The sequence below is a fragment of the Scyliorhinus canicula genome, chromosome 20 (assembly GCF_902713615.1).
Source record: "Scyliorhinus canicula chromosome 20, sScyCan1.1, whole genome shotgun sequence".
Lineage (NCBI taxonomy): Eukaryota > Metazoa > Chordata > Chondrichthyes > Carcharhiniformes > Scyliorhinidae > Scyliorhinus > Scyliorhinus canicula.
In genome coordinates this window covers 66,957,800-66,979,885 of record NC_052165.1, presented here as the reverse complement: position 1 = coordinate 66,979,885, position 22,086 = coordinate 66,957,800, and the positions used below count along the sequence as shown (strand labels likewise).

At 43.9% G+C, this 22,086-nt stretch overlaps 1 protein-coding gene across 3 annotated transcripts in view; it reads left to right on the top strand.

The window, feature by feature from the left end:
- The window catches only part of LOC119955146 (zinc finger protein 800-like), a 123,318-nt gene that overhangs the window by 32,199 nt on the left and 69,033 nt on the right, over window positions 1-22,086 (top strand). The window contains exon 1 of one of the 3 annotated variants that reach the window (XM_038781069.1): window positions 5,023-5,042. The exons of the other annotated variants lie outside the window; for them this stretch is intronic. The gene's annotated coding sequence lies outside the window, so the exon portion shown is untranslated. Of the gene's footprint in view, window positions 1-5,022; window positions 5,043-22,086 lie in introns of those variants that run through there. 3 annotated transcript variants of the gene reach the window in all.

Genomic DNA, 22,086 nt, shown 5'->3' with positions numbered 1-22,086 from the left:
CCTTTCTGTTTTATGCATATGCCAGATGCCCACTCATCTGTTTTCTTTATAGACGAGTCAATCTTCCACGGTGTTGTATTTGGGAAATCAAGAGCAGGTGGTCTTATGGTGCAGCGAGTTTAGAGAGTGGGGATAATTGGATCAATGCACAAAGGCATACCATTTTGAAATCATCTTTAGTATACTTGTAAATCCTAATGTCTACATTTACACTGCAAATTGCGTATGTAAACATGTCGTACAATGATTATACCTTCCTGTCAGCGGTAGGTCAGGAGTGCCTCCAGTGATGGGAAGGTGTAATTACAGTGTGATGAGTTGCCAGACAAATGTGGAATTAGGAATTATAATGAACGAAGTTGACAGAAAATGCACTCCTGATATAAATTATTATATCTAGATTGATACGTGATGTATGCTATTCATCTATTTGCTTTATGTAAATGCTATATCAGCCAGCCATTGTACATTTCCTTTATTTCGCAAAGCTGCAAATATATTTTGCTACAGACTGTTCCTCCTCCCTGCAAACTTTATGTTGAAATCAAAGTTAATTATAGTAAAAGTAAATTGGGTTTGTTAAAAACATAAATAATGCTAAATTCTTGAGGAAACAAAATTTGAACAACCATCAATGGCAAATGTCTCCTTATTAATCCTGCAGACTGACAACTTTGAAGCCTTCTCGTTGTGCAATGAACACTTGTTGAAAATAGATGCTTCTGATATCCCTGTCCAAAAGGGTTTAGTTATCTCAATGAGTTGAAACCTTTTACTAGGTCGAACTGGAACTTCAGAAATTGTCCTCCTTTTCTTTTACTTTAGAGACCCAATTATTTTTTTCCAATTAAGGGGCAATTTAGCGTGTCCAATCAACCGACTCTGCACATCTTTGGGTTGTAGGGGCAAAACAGGAATTGCCCTCCTTGATGAGTGTGGTCGGTGACAAAATTCTACTGTTTTACTTTAAGGATGTAGAACATAGAAATAGGAACTGGGGTAGGCCATTTGACTGCTTAAGCTGGCGCCACCATTCAATAAGATCATGACTGATCTGATTGTGATCTGAATTCCACCTCCCTGCCTGCCGTCACAAATCTGTCTAACCAAGCCTTGAATATGTTCAATGACCCAACTTTCACTGCTTTCTGGAGATGAGAATTCCTAACACGAATGTCCCTCTTGAAAACAGAAATTCCCCCTCATCTCCATTAAATGGAAGAATCTGTGCATGGAAGTTATGCCCCCCCCCTCCAGTTCTTGATTCCTCCAGAGGGGGAACATTCCCTCAGCATCTACCCTGTTAAGCTCCCTTTGAATCTTCTATGTTTCCATAAGCTCACCTCTCATTCTTCTAAAGTCCAATGAATATCTTTTCTTCAGATGTATTGCAAAAATAGTGGTCTTCTTGAATATTTAACCCTTGATTAATCCTCCTGATGGAATCGCCTTCATTTGGATTTTAAGTCATTTTCAGCCTCACCTGTTTGTTTTATACATTAGTCAATCTTCAATGCTTTTGGGGCATCAAGGCCACGTGGTCTTGAGATAAGGCAAACATAGAATGTGGTTGTCCATATGTGGTGGTGGGGTGGGGGAGGCTGCATGTGCGGTGCAAGACAAATTGCTGTGGTTAGCATCTAATCCATCTTGTAAATGCAGCCAAATGTGTTTACAATTTTATTGTGTATGTTGCCCAGGGCAATTATCCTCCCCGCCACCCGACCCAGCCTCCCTCCACCCCAACATTCTATTGTCAACATGAGACTGTTGCATTGTAAACATTTATTTTTACAAGTATCAGTTTGAAGAGAATGTGAACGTTCCATTTTTAAATGTATTTGTGCTGTTTAAAGATACAGGTGAATTTGTGCGGTTACTGATAATGGGAGCTTAACTTTCTCTGATGAGACAGACCTTTTTTTATAGAAAAAAAACCCATGATCATTCTGCAGTATTATTCGTGTGTGAATGAAGACAAGTGATGTTTCAGGCATCAATAATCACAGTTAAATCAAAAGGTGCAAATCTACTTTATGTTACACTTTTTTTCAAATGCAAGCCCTTTTAATAATAATCTTTATTAGTGCCGCAAGTAGGCTTACATTAACACTGCAATGAAGTTACTGTTGTTTAGGATGTTGCACACTTGTACTTTCTTATCCTATTTTCGACATGGTTTCTTGGATGACACACGCAGCATTCTTCAGTATTGTAGCTGATACTAACTGAATTGTCTCAGTAAATAGCAGTTGTTTTCACCCTCATCCAAGCCCCTGCCTCTGGCTGGGACAGGCAAAAATGTTGGATGCCGGTAATAAGTATTTAGTGTTGCATCTCCTTGATCTTCAGTGAGTTGAGAAGTCAAGGTGACATAAACTAATTCTATAATTCCATTGCAGTTAACAGAGCCTGTGGTGAAGGCTGGGATAGCTTTACCTTCTTGTGTGTTCTGTTGCTTTCTGTCTCTTGCGGAGATCAGGAAAGGGGACGTATTGGACCTTTTCACTTACCACTGACAATGTCTGTGAGGCAGTCTCAGGTACAGACAAGGAGAAGAGTAAAGGTGAATGATTGGGAGGCAAATTTAAATTTTAACTGCTTCAGTTAAAATGCAACCCATTAAATTATTTTTCTGAGTGTTGGCCAGATTTCCAGTGTTGAGGAAATGTGTTACACTGTAAGTATTCCATTTTTGGATTATTATCAGGTATGAACAGGCAGAACTTTCAATTGATGCAGTGTAAATTAAGCCCATTGAGTTGATTGATTAATGTGGAAAAACACAAAAGATCAAGATTTAAAGTTTTGAAAATTTGCTGCCCAGGTTATATGGTACCAGAGTAGTCGGCTGGCATGCCACATGATAGAGAGTTCTAAAAATGTCATCTGAATCGGATCTAACTACACTTGCTGGGTGTCCAGAAGTGATTGAAAGTACAAAGTACATTTAAAGAAGTCAAATTTTAAGTGTGAATGAAAAGCCAAGCCTTGTTGCTACATCTTGTGAGCGGGGTATCATTGATTTCACTTGCTGCAAAGATCAAAATTAGGTGAATGTAAAGCAGCCACATTTAACATTGTCACATCTATAAAGTGGGCAAAGCTACTTTGCAGCACCGTGTCACATTTTGGGATTTCATACTGTGCTTTCATGTGGGGACCTTGATGTTATTGATGTTAGACATGCTACTGTGGCTTAAATATAACTCTGAGTTAGATTAGCAGGGCAAGCAGGTGTAGAATGAGTTTCAGATGGGGCTTCCGTGCTACTGTACTGCATGCAGCCTGTGGGAGTTGACCATCCACATTAAATGCAGCTGCATCAAATCTTATTTACTTGAATTCAGCAGGGGTCATTGCTAAGTTAGGCTAGCAGATTCTGCCCAGGGGTGAGTGGGTGGGGGTGGTGAGTTGTGTGTGGGTACTCGGTTTGACTAAAAGCCAACAGTGGAAGTCAGACTATTGAGCAACAACTTGCAAAAAGCTAGAGACAATGAGAGACTGCAAGAACGGTGGAGTACAGGCGAAAGAAAAGTAGAAAAATAGGTCAAGCACAATAAAATGGGACAGCAGAGCATATTTATTACTTTGATATTATTATACAAAGGCACACACGGTGTATTGATGGAAATAAATTAATCTGTTTCACTTTGTTCTCTATGTTCCCCTAATCGAGATAAAAGCAGCTTTAAAAAATCGTGTCTCCTGACTGATCACCTGCATTGCCTTTGGATAGATTGAAGAGATACATGTACAAAAGGCACAAGTATCCAGCCCAGATCACTAGGGGATGCTGTTGCTGCATCCCTGGGTTTTGCTTTTGTATGTCAGTTCATTATAAAGGTATAATACTCAGCTTAAGGGAGCTATTGAGACCATTGACCCTGAGAAGGTATCTATATGTTGGGCTTAAATTTGTAACTGCTTGCTTTGCCTGACTTCTGTCCCATTAGTTTGTATCAAATTGGGTGGACAGCACCAATGCAGTTGATTATACAAACAAAGAGGGATGTTTGATTACCCCTGACCCCATGCCTTAATGACACAATAAAATTTGACACTTGCTGTTCAGTTATCCAAGAACACGGAATATCATCATGCAATGTTTGCGGAGCGGATAAGGTTACCTCAAGATGTACCTTGATGGGATTGCTAGTGGGTCACTGTAAAGATCAAGATGATAACCCTTCATTGACCAGTTGCAGTGGAAGGCCAAATTTAACACCATGGTCTTCAAATACTGTATTGAATCAAATGATACCAAACAAGGGTTTCTTGCATTCTATTAATTGGTTCTACACTTATTCTGTGGGAATAGTTGCAAATACTTTAGTTGAGATAGTGGCCCAGAATTTAGTGCACTTTTGAATCCAGATGCACATGAGGTTGGGTGCAAAGCAGATACAAGATCGATAAGATTTTGGGACCTGATTTTTTTCCATGGGCAATAATGGTGAGGCCCTACCCTACTCACTGTTGATAAGAGCAACTTCTGGCATCCTTGCATGCGCAGTTAAATGTGGAAATCTGGAAGCAGAGATTCCCTCCTTCTCCATAGATTGCACAAAACAAGAGCTCGCTGATAAACCTGACATTGAAATAAATTCAGTGGCATAAAGTTGGGTTACTTGCACACCATGTTCTTATGAAAGACACCAAGAAAATGTTAGACCCGTACACTCAGGAGTATGTGAATTTTTCATGGCACGAGATTTGCTGGCAAACAACCGATCTGACCCCGCAAAATTATAAGTGTGGAGTTTTATTTCTTAAGACGTTGATTAGTGTTGGAGATTATAAAAAGCATATTTTTTAACTTTTTAAATGTATCTTTTTAATCTCTGTTTCTTAATCTTATCTGTTTTTCCTAGTTTTTATTTCATTATCTCCAGATGATTGAAATCTACTTAATATTTTGTCATTTATATTTCCTGGTTTAGACTGTGTGTGTGTGTGTGTGTGTGTGTGTGTATATCTCTCTCTGTGTGAAGATTCCTCAGTTTCTGTTCTGAAGCCCTGGCTGCCAGTAGGGGTGAATGGTGAGTCCCATTCTTCGATGCTGACTGCAAGTTTCGAGTCCACTAGTTTGTAAAACTTAGCTACTCATTGAATAAGCTTATTGAGCGACTGAGGAAACCTACAAATGAAACAATTAAAATCAAGTGCAGTATTCTGATAAGCTATTTATTATTTATTTTCCCAATTAAGGGGCAATTTAGCGTGGCCAATCCACCTAACCTGCACATCTTTGGGTTGTGGGGGGAGACCCATGCAGACATGGGAAGAATGTGCAAACTCCGCATGGACAATGACCCAGGGCTGGGATCAAACCCGGATCATCAGTGCCCTGAGGCAGTAGTGCTAACCACTGCGCAGCGTTGCTCTGCTGATAAGTTATTCTTTTATCCTTGTTGGGTAACAATTATTTGGAAACATGGATAATAGGAGCAGGAGTAGGCTATTTGGCACTTCGAACCTACTCCACCATTTATTATGTTCATGGGTGATCATCAAACTCAGTAACCTGTTCCCGCTTTCCCCCCATATCCTTTCATCCCTTTAGCCCTAAGACTACGAGCGTGATTCTCCGAGCCCCGTGCTGGTCCGGAGAAGTGGCGCAATCGCTCCCCGATGCCGGCGCGCGATTCTCCGAGGTGCGGAGAATCTGCGCCATTTGCGCCGGCGCGCTTGACACGGCGCTGGCCGCGGGCCGCTGGAATCTGCGGGGCTGCCGATATCCAGAGTCCCGTCGGCGTCGTTCAACCCTGGTCGCTGCCGGCGGGAACTCTGCGGGAAGGGATGGGGGGTGAGGGGGGGGGGCCTGTGGGGGGAGGTGGGCTCCGTACCCAGGGGGGAGCGTCCGTTGGGGTCTGGCCCGCAATCGAGGCCCACCGATAGGCGGGCCGGCCTCTTCCCCCCCCCCCCACCCTCTCTCCCCGGGCCTACTTTGTTGTGTGGCCGGCCCCTGAACCCCGACACCATGTTGAGTTGGGGCTGGCGCGCTGAAGAAGTCCCCCGTGCATGCACAGGTTGGCACAGCCCAACTGCGCATACACGGGTTGGCACGGCGGGAAGGGAGGCTGGAGCGGCATGAACTGCTCCAGGTCCATGCTGGCCCCCTGTTGGGGCCAGAATCGGTCACCCTGTGCCCATTTCGCGCCTTCGTGAAACGTGACGGCGTCCACGACGACGCGAATACTTGGTCTCCATTTTGCAGAATCCCCCCCAATATCTAACTCCTTCTTAAAAACATACACTGTTTTTCCCTCAACTGCTTTCTGTGGTAGAGAACTCCACAGGCTCACCACTCTCTGGATGAAGCAGTTTCTCCCCATCTCAGTCCTACATAGTTTACTCCATCCTTAGACTGTGACCCCTTAGTTCTGGACTCCCCTGTAACATTCTTTTCTGAATCTACCCTGACTAGTCCTGTTAGAATTTTATAGATTTCTATGAGGTTCCCCCTCTTGTTCTTCTAAACCCCAACAAATATAATCCTTATCGACTCAATCTCTCCTCGTCAATCCCACCATCCCAGGGTTCATTCTAGTAAACCTCTGCTGCACTCCCACTATAGCAAGAACATCCTTACTCAGATAAGGAGACCACTCGCGTGCATCCTCCTCACAGCTCATCCTCCTACACGGCTCTATGTCACCTGCAAATTCTGAGACATTGCTTTTGTTCCCTCATCTAAATCATTAATATATATTGTAAATAGCTGGGTACCTAGCACTGATCTCTGCGGTACCCCTCTAATCACTGCCTGCCATTTGGAAAAAGACCGGTTTATTCCTATTTGGTTCCTCTCTGACAACCAGTTTTCTATCCATCTCAATATAGTACGCCCAACCCTGTGTGCTTTAATTTTACTGGTTAATCTCTTATGTGGGACTTTGTCGAAAGTTCAAATAAACAGCATCCACTGGCTTCCCCTCGTAAACTTTACTAGTTACATCCTTGAAATAGAACAACATCCTTCCAGTAGATTTGTCAAGCATGATTTCTCTTCCGTAAAGCCATGCCGTCTCTGCCCGATCCTGCCACTGTTTTCTCAGTGTACTGCTATTAAATCTTTTATAATGGACTCAAGAATTTTCCCAACTACTGATATCAGGCTGACTGGTCTATAATCCCATGATTTCTCTCTACCTCCCTTTTTAAATAGTGGGGTTACAGAAGGTAACCCCCTTATCTTTAGGAACTGTTCCAGAATCTCCAGAACCTTAGAAGTTGGCCACCACAATTTCTAGGGCTATTTCCTTAAGTAAATAAGTCAGATGGAGTTGAAAATTTTTCCTTAAGTACTCTGGGTTGTAGATGAATGGGCCCTGGGGATTTATCAACTTTCAATCCCATCAATTTCACAATACCATTTCTCTGCCAATATGATTTCCTTTAGTTCCTCCCTCTCACTAAACCCTGTGTTCCCCAACATGTCTGCACATTATTTGTGTCTTCCTTTGTGAAGGGAGAACGAAAGTATGTATTTAGTTGGTCAGCCATTTCTTTGTTGTTCCCCATTAGAACTTCCCCTGTTTCTGACTGTAAGGGACAGACATTTGTCTACAACCTTTGTCTCTTCACATCTCTTCACGTCACTATCATATCTGCTTCCGCCACATCCACCGGCAGCGAGTTCCAGGCACCCACTACCCTCTTGTACAAGACCGGCCCTCGCATATCTCCTCTAAACTTTGCCTTCACACCTTACCTTAAACCCGGGTGGCATAGTAACATAGTGGTTAGCACTGTTGCTTCACAGCGCCAAGGTCCCAGTTCGATTCCCGCTTGGATGACTGTCTGTGTGGAGTTTGTTCGTTCTCTCTGTGTCTGCGTGGGTTTCCTCCGGATGCTCCGGTTCCCTCCCACAAGTCCCGATGACTTAGGTAATTTGGACATTCTGAATTCTCCCTCCATGTACCCGAACAGGCGCAGGAATGTGGCGACTAGTAACTTCATTGCAGTGTTAATGTAAGCCTATTTGTGACAATAAAAATTATGTCCCCAGTAATTAACTCTTCCACCTGGGAAAAAGTTTCAACTCCATCTATTATTTTACATGTGACTTTAATTTTAATGTTTTTCTACTCAACATACCTTAGCGTTTGCTTCATTTGTCCTACGGCTAAATAATGTACCTTAATTCAAAACTAAAATTCATATTAGAGTGTGTGGGGTAGATGTGGAGGGAGCATGAAGTTAATACTTCATTTGGAGAATGAAGAATACATTATTGATGTAAGTAATCCATTGCCTACCTCCAAGAGGTAAACCACAATAGTCAAGCTCCCAGAAGATTATGCTGCAAGGGGAATTTAAAAAAAATACGTATTAATTTGTGGGATGTGGGTATCACTGGCAATTCCAGCATTCGTTGCGCATTTCTCTTTGCCCTTGAAGTGAGTGGCTTGCTGGGCCATTTCAGAGTGGTTAAGGGTCAACCACATTGCTGTGTGTTTGGAGTCACATGTAGGCCAGACCAGGTACGGTTTCCTTCCCAAAAAAAGATATTAGTGAACTGTGCGTTTTTTTTACGATTGACAACGGTTGTTTCATGTCACTGTTACTGACACAAGCCTTTCAATTCCAGATTATTAACAATGTGAATTCCACCAGCTGCCGCCACGGGATTTGAACCCTTGTCCGCAGAACATTAGCCTGGGTCTCTGGATTACTGGTCCAGTGACATTACCACTATGCTCCCCCCCCCGCACTTCCCCCTGAATACTCATGCTACCCCAGAGGATAGACCCACTAATGGAGTGATCTAAAGAACAATGTTTGGAAAATAGAATTGATGTAACAGCTTTACACATAAAGTTATTCTTGTTTTGAAAGAGGCAGAAATATATTGTCACAATCCAGGGTACAGTGGAAGATCTTTGCTTTTGCGTTCAGTTTGTCGCAAGTCTTGTGAGTGAGCAGCTGACTTAGCTTTACAAGCAGCACACAGTTGAGGTAGTCTCAGAACTCTGTACGGGTACTTTAATTCGAATTCATACAGCGCCCAGCTTTGTTTACAGGCACCCAGCTTTAGTTTCACTTGAGCCTGAATCAGGGTTGTTATCAGGCCACTTTCTAATCTGTGAAGCAGGTGATGCGTCTGGGCTTTGGCTGAAAGATTGGTTTTAAAAAAAAACACGAAGCAGCCTTGACCTCGTACTCGACAACTTGACATGAACGGGTCCTCGAAACATTAACGAGCCTGTCAACTTAACAGCACAAGCGGCTGATCGAAATTCAGGTGGGCCAGGACTGCCGTGTTCAGCAGCACCGCTTTCAACTTTTTTCAACTACAGATTGGCATTCATGGTCCAGTCTTCTGCAGCCAGAGTTTCTGAACACGGTTAACTCCCCTCTTCAAGTACCTTTCTTTTTGAATCCTGAGTATAATACGTTTAGTGGTTGAGCTAAAAAGGAAAATCCATGAATGAAATAGCAATTAAAAAGCCCTAATGCAGAGCTGATTCAGCTGAGTTTTGCCACCACGCCAGTTTCAGGCAATGGGTTTTATTGGGGTCAGTTGCTTTTCTTCCTTCAGTTATGTAACGCAGAACCTATCATTGTTTTTTTTATGAGTACGCACTCTTGTCTGCAGCTTCGATATTATTCCAATTGCAATTAAGCTGTTTCTTCATTGGTTGCAAACCAAGAGACCTCTCCAGCTAGTAGAAAGGCTGATTTAATTCTCATCTTTATCAGAATCGTGTCCTCTGTTAAAGAGTTAGCAAATAATGGTGACTTGGATAATTAGTTTTGTCCAAACAAGATCGTGGAATAGTAGCTATAATTGTCATGGTTTTCTCATGTGGCGGAATGCTATAATTTATTCTTTCATGGGATATGGGTGCCAATGCCAAAACAAGCATCCCTAATTGCCCTCGAGTGTTGTGAGTTTTGAACTGCTGCAAAGGTTGGGAAGCTACGATGGGGGGGGGGGGGGGGGGGGTGTCTACTTCAAGAAGACGACCATCATCTCTACCAAAGAAAAGCCAAGCAGCGTGCCTTAATGACTACCGTCCAGTGGCTCTGACATCCATCATTATGAAGGGCTTCGAAAGGCAGCCTCCCGGATTGTGGTGATCCACTACAGTTTGCCTACCACTGCGACAGGTTCACAGCAGACGCCATCTCCCTGGCCCTGCACGCAACACTGGAACACCTAGATTACAAAGACACCGATGTCGGGCTCCTATTTATTGACTGCAGCTCAGCCTTCAACACTATTATGCCTATGAAACTCAACTCCAAACTCCCTGGCCTGAGCCTCGGCTCCTCCCTCCGCGACTGGATTTTGAACTTCCTAACCCACAGACCATAATCAGTAACGATAGGCAACAACACCTCCTCCACAATCATTCTCAACACTGGTTCCCCACAAGGCTGTGTCCTCAGCCCCCTACTGTACTCCTTATACACTTATGACTGCGTAGCTAAATTCCCCTCCAACTTGATTTTCAAATTTGCTGATGACACCACCGTAGTGAGTCTGATTTCAAACAATGACGAGGCAGAGTACAGGAGTGAGATAGAGAATCTGGTTAACTGGTGCGACGACGATAATCTCTCCCTCAATGTCAACAAAACAAAGGAGATTGTCATCGACTTCAGGAAGTGGAGAGGAGAACATGCCCCTATCTATATCAATGGGAACTAAGTAGAAAGGATCGAGAGCGTATAGTTTTTAGGTGTCCAGGTTACCAAAAACCTGTCCTGGTCCCCCCATGCCCACCAATGACTACTTTCTCAGAAGACTAAGGAAATTTGGCACGTCAGCTCTGACGCTCACCAACTTTTACAGATGCACCATTGAAAGCATTCGTTCTGGTTTTACCACAGCTTGGTAAGGTTCCTGCTCTGCCCAAGACTGCAGGAAACTACAAAGGTCGTGAATGTAGCCCAGTCCATCACAGGAACCAGCCTCCCATCCATTGACTATCGATAATTCCCGCTGCCTCGGAAAGGCAACCAGCATAATTAAGGACTCCACGCACCCCGGACATACTCTCTTCCACCTTCTTCCGTTAGAAAAAAGATACAATAATTTGAGGTCACTTACCAACCGACTCTAGAAAAGCTTCTTCCCTACTACCATCAGACTTGAATGGACCTACTTCATATTAAATTGATCTTTTCACTACAACCTAGTCATGACTATAACATTACATTCTGTAGTCTCTCCTTCCTTCCCTATGTACGGTATGCATTGTCTGTATAGGTTGCAAGAAACAATGGGCGGAATTCGCCGCCGGCTCCAAAAATCGCAGAGGTCGTCGTGAACTCAGCCAAGGTTCACGACGGCCTCGGGGCCCGCTCTCCGCACCTAATTCACCCCCACCCGGGGGGCTAGGAGCGGGCCCGCGTCGTTCCCGGCCGCGACCTTGGCCGCCGGAAATGACGCATGCGCGGATGACATCAACGCACAGACGACGCGAATCCGCGCATGCGCGGTGCCGTCTTTCTCCCCCGCCGCCCGGCAAGACGTGGCGGCTTGATCTTGCCGGGCGGCGGAGGGGAAAGAGTGCGTCCGTTTTGGACGCAGACCCGACGATCGGTGGGCACCGATCGCGGGCCTGTCCCCTCCAGAGCACAGTCGCGGTGCTCCCGTCCCAATCGGGCCCCTGGATGCCCCAAACGGGCATACGGCGCCCGTTTCACGAATGCAGCGACCAGGTGTGGTTGCTGCCGTGGTGAAACAGCGAGCGGCGATTTTTCTTAGGGGGGGGAGAATCTCAGTGGCGCCAGGGGGGGCGTAAAAAATGTCGGGAGGCCCTCCCACGATTCTCCCATGCCACGTGGGGAGCGGAGAATTCCGCCCAATACGTTTCACTGTGTACTAATACATGTGACAATAATAAATCAAAATCAAATTACAAGATGTGTGTCTCTGCGCTGGCGGAGGGTGGGGGCCACAGCTGTGTCGCAAATACGGTGGTCTCCGCAGAGCTTCTCTCTGAGGTGTTCTCGTGGGAAGCGGGGGGTGGGGGGGATCCACCCCGGATGGGCTGGTGCCGTCGGATGGAGATCCTGCGGAAGAATGGACATGTGGTCAGTGGGAGGGATGGGTCAGTCTCTCTGGTATTAATGACTCACGTGACAGGTCACATGGGTGGGGGCCATTAATTCCTCATCTCTGCGTCGTATGCCAAATTCTGTTCCCTGCCGCCCCACGACCTCCAAGGCCCACTCCTCATAGAGGGTGATGACTCTGATGTCCCGCATCTCACTGCCCATTCTGGGTCCCTTCCCGTCTGTCGTGGGCCAACTTCTCCTGAGGTGGCATCGTGAGCCACACGCTAGGTTCATCATTAGGGGGAGAATGGGGCCTGTGGGGGAATGGGGAATATGGGAAGGGGGGGTGGTGGGGGTGTGTGTGCCAGTGTGGGCGGCAGCAGCGCAGGACATGGGTGGGCTGGGGCACAATTTGGTACTGGTGGCGGCGGTGCTAGGTGCATGCATTTAGGCGGGGTGCCAGTGGGCCACCCATGCTGTCCGTTGGAGGTCATTGACCTTCTTATCACACTGAGTGCCGGTCCTCCCGGTAACGCTCCCCGAGCTGATGGTTGCTGTCACTTCCTCCCAGGTGGCACTGCCTGCCCTGTGGCTGATCCTCGGGGCGACAGGGCATCCCGTCTGGTCTTGACCATGTCCAATAATCTGGCCAGGTCGGCATCCCTGAATTGTGGGGCCGGTCTTCTCGGTGGCAGGGCTGCAAGCTGTATGGGGTTTGCTTTGCAGTCAGTTCATCACCCTGTATAAATCTTGGAGCTCTCTGCGGAATGACAATTTGGAGTTCAGATAAGCAATTACAATAATACCAATAAAATGGTCAACAATTGAATGTGCGCTCATTTGTTTCCTGTTGTTGGCGCTTGAAATAGTCGAGGTTTGAGTTGTGGAGTGGATTCGGCATGACCAGTGGATTGTAAAAGTGGCGTGGGAGCTCCCTTGATTATGGCATTACTCATTCTCCAGTTCTTTCTTCCATGTGGAATGTAACAAGCTTTTGGCATTTTGACGGCCAGATCCCAGCTAGGGTTATGAATTCTTGTTTGGGGAATTGTCCGTACAAACTTGCATTTACTATCATATAACATAAGCTTTGCACAGTGTGTTGTCATTATTGGAATTTCTGGACAAATGTGTAATTTCAGCCACAGCACGATTTTTTAGAATAGTTCTTTTGTGGGGGAGGGGGGCGGGGGGAGGCGAGAGGGAGGTGCGCAGGACTTTAGTTGCATTTGGGAAGGAGGTGATTGATTGTTGTGAGCAGTGCAGTTCCCTTGCGAAGTTGCTCCTTCACTGTATAAGGCAGGGTTCCAGCATTTTGACCCTGCAACCATGAAGGGAATGGTGTTATATTTCCCAGACTTGGAGGAAGGTTTGGAGTCCAAAGTGTTCTTATGCACCTCCTGCCCTTGTCCTTGAAGGCAGTGGAGGCCGCAGGTTGGGAGGTGCTGCCCACGTTTAGTTTGCCAAACCCTCACAGTTTTTGAGAAGGATTTTCAGATTGGTTTCCTCAAGTTTAAAAAAAAAAATCTTCTTAACCATACTTCAAAAAAAATTGTTCAAATAAGAAATATTAGCAGCTTTTTTTAGGCAACGGTCTTCGAGAAGTTGGACAGCTAGAGCAAGCAAACAGGGAACAGTGGGTAACGGTTAATGGATGTTTTTCAAGCTGGAAGAGGGTTTGTAGTGGAGTCCCCCAGGGGCCAGTGTTGGGACCCTTGACCTTCCTGATAAGAATGACGTGAACTTTGGCATATGAGGCACAATTTGAAAATTTACAGATAATGCAGAAGTGGAGGCATTGTAAAGCTTAAGGTGTATAGTGTAGAACTGCAAAGAGACATGGGCAAGTTGGTGGAATGGGCGGACAGATGGCAAATGACGTTCAGTGCAGAGCAATGTGAGTTGATTCATTTTGGTAGGAAGGACATGGAGGGACAAAATAAGGGAGGGGGGGGGACAGGGGTACAGGACATGGGTGTATATGGGCATAGGGCATTGAAGGTGGCAGGGCAGAATGAGAGTGGTGTGAATAAAGCACACAGTATCCTAGGCTTTAGTAATAAGGACACAGATTATAAGACAAGGTTATATTGAACTTGTATAAGACACTAGTTCAGTTCAACTGGAGTACTAGGTCCAGTTCTGGTCACCACACTTTGGGAAGCAGGTGAAGCTATTGAAGAGTGCAGAAAATATTCACAAAAATGCACTACCTGAGCGTGTGGTGAGGCAAATTCAATCTTGCATTTAAAAGACTTATTTGAAAAGAAAAGTGTGCAGGTTTATGGGTTGAAGGCAAGAGAAAGGCACTAGATGTCTCCTGGCTGCCTCCTGCGCTGAATCCCTACTGCACGACATGCTCAATGTTACTGAAATCATTCGGAGAACTAAAATATACAGCGGCGGGCGTAACTTTTGTTTTCTTTGACTGTCAAATTTCTGCCCATCTTTCCTAAAGGTGTTGGTACTCAAAGGGGTACAGTTCCATGAATGCTGATTGCCGTTTGGTACCTCACCCAGTGGTTATCCTTTGATTGTGAGTGTAATCAGTGTGTGTCAGGGGCTTGTTTTTAGGGTTCTCACAGACCTGATTCATTGGAAATCCACCTGTGCTTTGCTGGCCTGGGTTACCACCTAGTGATTGGAGGAATCGATCAATGCTTCCCCTGTCGCAAAATGATCTGCATGTTGTTTATGCATCTGATTCTGATTGTGCTACCAGCAGCGGATAGGCAAAAGCTTCCTGCAAGAATTATAACCCGAACTTTCAATCCTTAACCCCATGATTATTCAGATTATTGCTCTGCCTGAAATTGGATAAAGCAAGTCAGACTGGGGGATTTATGTAAGATACTGCAGTAACTTTATTGGCCAGTTGTTTTCAATACTACTGATGACGCTACGCTCAGTTGAATTTTGGATTGTTTTTCTACCTGTACCCCCGGGCAGGGAGACTTCTCTTTGTTTCAAATTGTTAGCCGACCAGTTTGGAGGAAAATGAGGCGATCTCAAATATGGTGGTTTGAAAATATGTACAAGTTTGAAGTTTTGAGATCATAATTGAAGCATCAGAATTAAACTTGAGCTTAAAATATTAGATAATGGGATGAGACACTTAGTATTTGAAATAAGTGAATGCATCTAGTCAAGATTCTTTAACGTGTTCCAGCCAGTAACAACCTGAGAGAATTCTACAATCATGAAATATGTCTTTAACATACAAAACTTTTTAGTGATGCTTGCGTTTTGATCCACAATCTAGCCAAAAGTTTGTTTAAAACTCTCACAGTTAAAATAATGCAGATATAACAACTTGTATACAACTACTCGCAGAGGGTGGTGAAGTTGTGGAACTTGCTGCCCCATCGTGTGGTGGAGTCTGAGTTTCAAGAAGGAGATCAATGTATTTCTGATTTTTAAAAATGGGTTAAAGGGATCTGGTGGGGAGGTGGATTTGACACCAGGAAGAGATCAGCTATGATCTGATTGAATGGTGGAGCAAGCTCAAAGGGCTGAATTACCTATAATTGCTCCTAATTCCTATGTCCCTATGCATTTATATAGTATATTTAATCCTAGCAACATGTCCAAAGGTGCTACACAGGAGCATCATCAAAGAAAATTCCAAACTGATTGCATAAATTGTTATTAGGATAGTTGACCAAAAGCTTGGCCAAAGCAGGAGGTGTTAAGGAGCATCTTTAAAGGTGAGGGAGAGATTAAAGAGGAGAGAGAGAGAGACGTGGGTAAAGTTGGGGAGGGTATTCTGGAGCATAGTGGAGCATATTGGCTCGACTGCCAATCACAGAGCAATGAAAATTGGAGAATCGAAACAGGTTTGAGATGGAGGAGAGAAGAAGGCTGGGTTAGGTTGCAGATCTGGAGGAGATTATAAAGAAAGGCGAGACACAAAACTATGGAGGCATTTGGAAACGAGGATGAGAGGCTTTACCGTAACAGGATCCATGTGCGTCAACTCGCATACGACTGGGACCTGATGCAATTAAGGATATGGGCGGCATAATTTTGGATGCACTCCAGCTCACAAGAGGTTGCTGTATTCCATATTATTGAAATTGCATGTTTATCATCTGTTATTTAAAGTATGAGTTTCAGTGAGGTTGCCATTCATATTGTACAAAGCAGCTTGGATTATGTTGCATGTTATCCTGTCCTGTTATTTAGATTTTGTTAATGTTAAATTTTGAATGGAGGTTTGACACCTACCAGCATAGAGGTGTAGATGAAAATGCATTGTTCTGCATTTTTAAACTGTAGAACTAGAGGTAGTTTTCTATTTAAGAAGAAGACAGTTTGTCCTTTTTTTAAATAATTGGACGCACCAAAGTTACAGGAACTGACCAATTGATTCAGGTGCATTCATCCTATGAACTTACACCATGGAAATCAGCCAATTGGCCACGTTGTCACCTCTGGCGATTTAAGTCTCATAGTGTCTGTGTTTTGTAATACAAAATGAGTGATTACTGCTGTTCTACGATTTGTAACTTCATTTAACAAAAAAGCATCATCACCTCAGACAATTTAAGTAAATCTCATGGTAGCTGGTAATCGGGAGAATAGCAGTGCAACAGCTTTGCCAAAGTGGTTTCCATTTAAAAGAGATGTAGGAATTTATAATGGTAAATATAAGTTTAAGGACATAATGTATGATTTTAAAAATGGGGACTGAATTAGGCTTGTATTCTTCAATTATTCTCCCATTTTCTAATGCTGCTTCATGAGAAGCCTACAATTGGTATAGACTCCCTTTATTCAGTACTGTGAAATAACTAGTACTCTTCAACATCTTCTTTTCTGATAAACTATCTTCCTTGTTAATTCCTCAAAAAAGTCAATAAAGTTCATGAGACATGATTTTTCCTTAACAAATTCATGCTGATTATCATTGATTAATCCTTGCCATTTGTATTAAGAAATGCAGCTATCGTGAGACTTACTTAAATGTAATTATTTCTGACCTTGCACATTCAAATTTGTGCAAATATAAATCCACCGCTGCCGTAGATTTGCACTGTTTATACCTTTACTCAAGTTAGGTTTGCCAAGAATTTTGATTAAATCTCCTGAAGTGCTGGCTTGCGTGTGTCGGACACTGCTGGCTGAACACACAATCTTTTATATTTCTCATTATCAGTTGCCACAAAAGTTAGAGTTAGCGCTGCACTCCCCACCACTTGCATGTCCATGCATGATTTCCTATCAACTTGGGGTCAAATAGCAAACTTACTGGTTGGAACGTTTTGAACACTTCGATTATCTTGGGCAGTTCAGTAAGTTTTTACCACTTTGCCACGTATGAAGCTTTGCTGAATCTGAAAGTTGGGTCTTCAGAAAGTTTCAATCAACCAGCTGTTCCAAACCTCATTGAAATGCAGTGGGGTGGGGGGACAGGGGGTTCCTGTGAGTACGGGAGAGGCTGTTTACACAAGCCTTGGCTCTACTTGTCTTTTAATCCTTTATTTTATCCTAATGCACATCCCATAATTACTTATTTTTGTGATATACCCGTACCAGCCTCCCCGGACAGGTGCCGGAATGTGGCGACTAGGGGCTTTTCACAGTAACTTCATTGAAGCCTACTCGTGACAATAAGCGATTTTCATTTCATTTTCATATACATCGGATACTATGTCACTAGAAGATCCAGGCTAGACTTTAGCAATGAGGAGCCGAGTTAAATCAAAACATTCCTGGTTTGATTGAGGCAGTGGGAGGTGGCTGGGGTGGGTCCCAGCTTGCAGTGTTGGGTTTGCTGGTGAGGGGGCCTAAGTCTCGGCGGTGCTGTCGGCATCAAGATGATGGCTGCCATTGTGAATGATCTTCTGGATGATGACCTCAGTTCCGTGGCAAAGGTTTCTGGTGCTCACTTCGATGAACTGCGAAATATCCTTGAGAACGCTGGAAGGGGAGAATAGAATCCTGTGAATGGACAGAGAAATTTCCCAGGTGAGGGTTCGTCTTCAGTCCCTGGAAATCCTGCTGCATGGTATGTCATCTATCTCGACCAACTCGGGGAGAAGGGGCCGGACAGGGAGTGTTGTGCGCCTGGTCTCTTTGTGAGGAATGGGGTACGAGTCCCTGACCGATTTTGAGAGTTGGCTGCCATGCTTTCACAATCTCGATCTGAAGGCTGCGCATTTCAGGTTTGCAGGAGCACATTGAATCTGGTCTTTGGGGGCCTGGGGTCGTTTGGTCAGAGACCCCGACATCTGGTCTTGCGTTGTCTTGTCCTTGATGCTTGTTGCGAGAGGTTGGATGCAGCTGGACGCTGCAAGTGCTCCCCTCCTGCCGGGGCCTGGCCTCCTTGCTGCCTGGGTGTTTGGGCGACCGTGTGGCGGTGGTGAAGGCACTTCGTTCAATGGAACGTCATAGGGTTCTTGAGGGTTGTTTGACGATCCTGTCATGGTTTTAACCTTTCCAAGCATTGTAGATGGCATTATTATCCTGTTGTTCATCAATAATCCTGGACTGTACTCACTTGTGATTATGCTGTTACTTTCATGTTATTGTCTTTTCTTTTGACAAAGTGTGCAATATATGAATACAAAGGAGAGGGTCACCTGTTATCCCGTTTTGGCAAAAACCATACTGAGTCGATAATATGACATGGCGCTGGATTCTCCGGTCACTGACGCCAAAATTGAGTGAGGCGATCAGCCGGAGAATATCCGTTTCCAATTAAATTAGGGGTGGAGCCGCTTTTGGGATGCTACGCCCCTACCAAAACCGCGTACTCACAGAGTACACTGCATGCCATATAGGCCTTGTGACGTTGCCTGAGGCCCACCGCCCGATGCTCCGCCCCGACCGGCAGAGTTCCCGACAGCATGGGTCTCTCATAAATAATAATTCTTTGAGTCTTGAGAATCTGTGCTTATCTTCTGGGAAAGCCCTGATAGAACATGTATCCCAGAGAGAACTGGGTTCCTTTTGAATCTTCTTTGTGGTTGGCGTCTCTGGAGTTGTTGGAGCAGAGGGAAATATGTGGTGGCCCATGCCTGAGCGTGGTCGGTTAATCCTTGCTCGGTTTGTTGGGAGTGAGATTCTGTGTGGTATAGATCTCTATTGTTGGAGCCCTTCTTGGGTTTGATGGTAAGCCCTCCTGAGACTGCTCTGTAGTTTTTCTTTTTTATCCTGTCTCAGTTAGTTCATTGGGAGGCGCTGGCCGCACTGACTATAATCCAAACCTATTGCGTGAATATTTGGTGGTCCTCTCTGTAGAAATATGTGGAATGATGATCGTTCTGTACTGTGCCTGAGTGGGGTTTTGTTGCGTGTAATGGTATATGTAAATTATCCTTTTTGAACTGGTGTCCTCGCAAATCTTTTACTGTAATTTTTAATTTCTGTTATGGTGGGGTTGAAGAATCCATGGTTGACTCCTGTAAGGGTACAGAAGGTCTGCTATCCGAGAGGACGTTACAGCGTGTTATTGTGCCTCTGTGTGGCTGGAATTGAGGGAGATATGTTCCGGTCTGCTCCCGAACATGGCACGAAGATGTTATCCTGAATTCTTGTGGTCGTTGCGAGCAATCACCACGCGGGGAAGGTGTGCACCATTTTACCGTGTTTTCATGGCCCTATCCTCTCTCTCTCCCTTGTTCTCTGGTAATGCATAGGGAGGCGCCAAGTTGAGTTTAGTGATTGTACTGGGCCAATTATATTGCTGCTCTTCTGTCCTCCTCTGTATCTACGTATGTTGAGGCATTTCTGCTATGCTGTACCATTCCTGCGTTAGTTGTTAAAATGGAGAAACTTCAATAAAAATATTCTTTTTTTAAAAGAATGCTTAGTGATAATATTCAGGATATAATTGTGAACAAATAAAGAGGAACAATCGTAGTGCGATTTCCTGTTTTAAAAAAATGTATTGGTCACTTTTCTTTTTGGTTTTAATCTCTACCGAGTATGATGGGTTAAATCACATTGAAACTAATGTGTGCCTTCTAACAACCGAGGACTGTTTTGGATAATATTTCAAGACATTCAATAAAATGTTACCCTAGTTGGTCAGTTTTGTTTTAGTTAGCTAAGTTGCCCCTGTAAGGGTAGTTTTGCAACCAGAATACCATTCAGAACCTCACTGCTTGACGACATGCAAAGAACAGCCTCCTACTTCTTCACTACTGGACAAAAGTGCGTATGGGCAGAGATAAATGTTAATTGCTTTTCATTAGATAATGAGTATTTGGCAGAATTCAGATGGTGGGGATTGTGGATCAGCAGGAGACTTGGCAACATCGTTCTCTGTGAAAATTTCAGAGGCTTGGAATTTCTGAAAATGCATGTAACTATTCATTTGTGGCAGAGCATATTGTCCAAAGCCCCCCAGTAGCCTACGTAGGGCTTGTGATTTGAAACTAGTAAAATGCCATCTTGTATTCTGACATTTCTATAGGTTTTTTATTTGTTTTTGTTTTGTTAATTTTGAATATAAAGTTTTTAATGATTTAACATTATTTACAGCCCTTTCTACATGCCAGATATTTGTTCTATAATGTAACTAATCTAGTGAGTTGTATTAAGAAAAATAGCTGTCAAACCAGCCACCGCACGCACTGATTGATACGTCTCAAAAGGTTTGTTGCGCAGCTATTTGATGATTCATTAGATATAGCAAATTGTTTCACGTACACATCGTTTAACAGAAAACACCAATTTGGATCGTTATATGCATGAAGTGCACGATGGACGGTGCAATTAAAAAAAATAAGTAAAGGTGGTCATACTGAACAAGAAGGAGTGGAGTAAGAAGGAGTGGGACATTTGTTTTGTTTTTTTCCCCTCTTGTTCTGTTACTGAGTGTACCGCCTCCTTTGTGCCCGCTTCCCCATCCCCATTTTAGGAGTACTTGCCCCCCCTATCCATCTGTTGCTGTTTTCTTTTATCTTGTGTCAAACTGTTGGATGTAATCGTGGGATTCTCGAGCTTGTCAGTTAGGCTGGTTTCTTGGATTATTACCAGTCTTACGGGCACTCTAGTAGTTCCTTGGAGGTGACTGTAAGCTGCGGTCTCTATTGACTCCGGAGCAGAACAAAAAGGTAGCAACAGTACTGGTAGCCAGACCCAAAACAAAAGGTGCTGCACATTCCCAATTGGATGCTGCCGCCGAGTGAACATTTTGCACTCCCTGTCAGTTTTAAAGAACTTGAGCTTGGCAAAGTGAACTGACCCGACTAGTTTTGAAATTTGTGATTTGTTCTTTTATCTATTTATCTCTGAGATGGCAAAAGATTGTGGCAGGCCAGAATTTAGAGTGGGCTGAGAATGACGGGGAAGCCTGAAAAACACTAAATACCATTTTAAAGGAGAAGGTAATGCATCCTGCTTCATTGTGTACATGTAGATGGGTTTTTTTTCTTTTGCTTGTTGGTTTCTTTCAGAAAGGAACACCTAAATCTTAAAGTTTGAAGTCCTCAGCGTGACGACTTTAGCGAACAGCTGAATTAATAGATTTCTTGCAATCCAATTTAGTAGCTTTTCATTGTGTTGCCCACTGATTCAGGGACATTTGAAAGCATGTACAAAAGGACCTAATTATGTGAGTATTATTTAACAGTATTTACACCTGCAGTGGTCCCATATGGCATGCACTACAGCCATGGCTGCCATTGTGCAGGGTTTGGTTTTGGCACAGGAAAGGAACGCTTTCAAAAGAGCATCTGTATCCTGTTTAGTGAAGATTGTAAATGAGGTAGCAAAACTTTGACTGTGTGAGCATCATGTTTTCTCTTCAGATGCTGACCATCAGTATTAGCTGACATCTCAGTGGGAAAGGAATCATTTGCTATTGCACAAAGATTTCAGGGTTTTTCTCTCATTGCACTCTGGTTTAATGCTATTGAAAAGGTGTGGTGTGTATGAACTATTAAGATTCTATTCTTGGAATACCAAAGTTTAATGCATTATTTTTTGAAAAAAAAGCAAAAGGCCAGTGATTTCTGTATGGCGGTTGAAAGTAGAAATTCCCCATTGTGGCAGCACCAGGTTTATTTTGTATTATTTATTCATACGTAAATCAAAGACAACTAAGGTCCTTGTCTT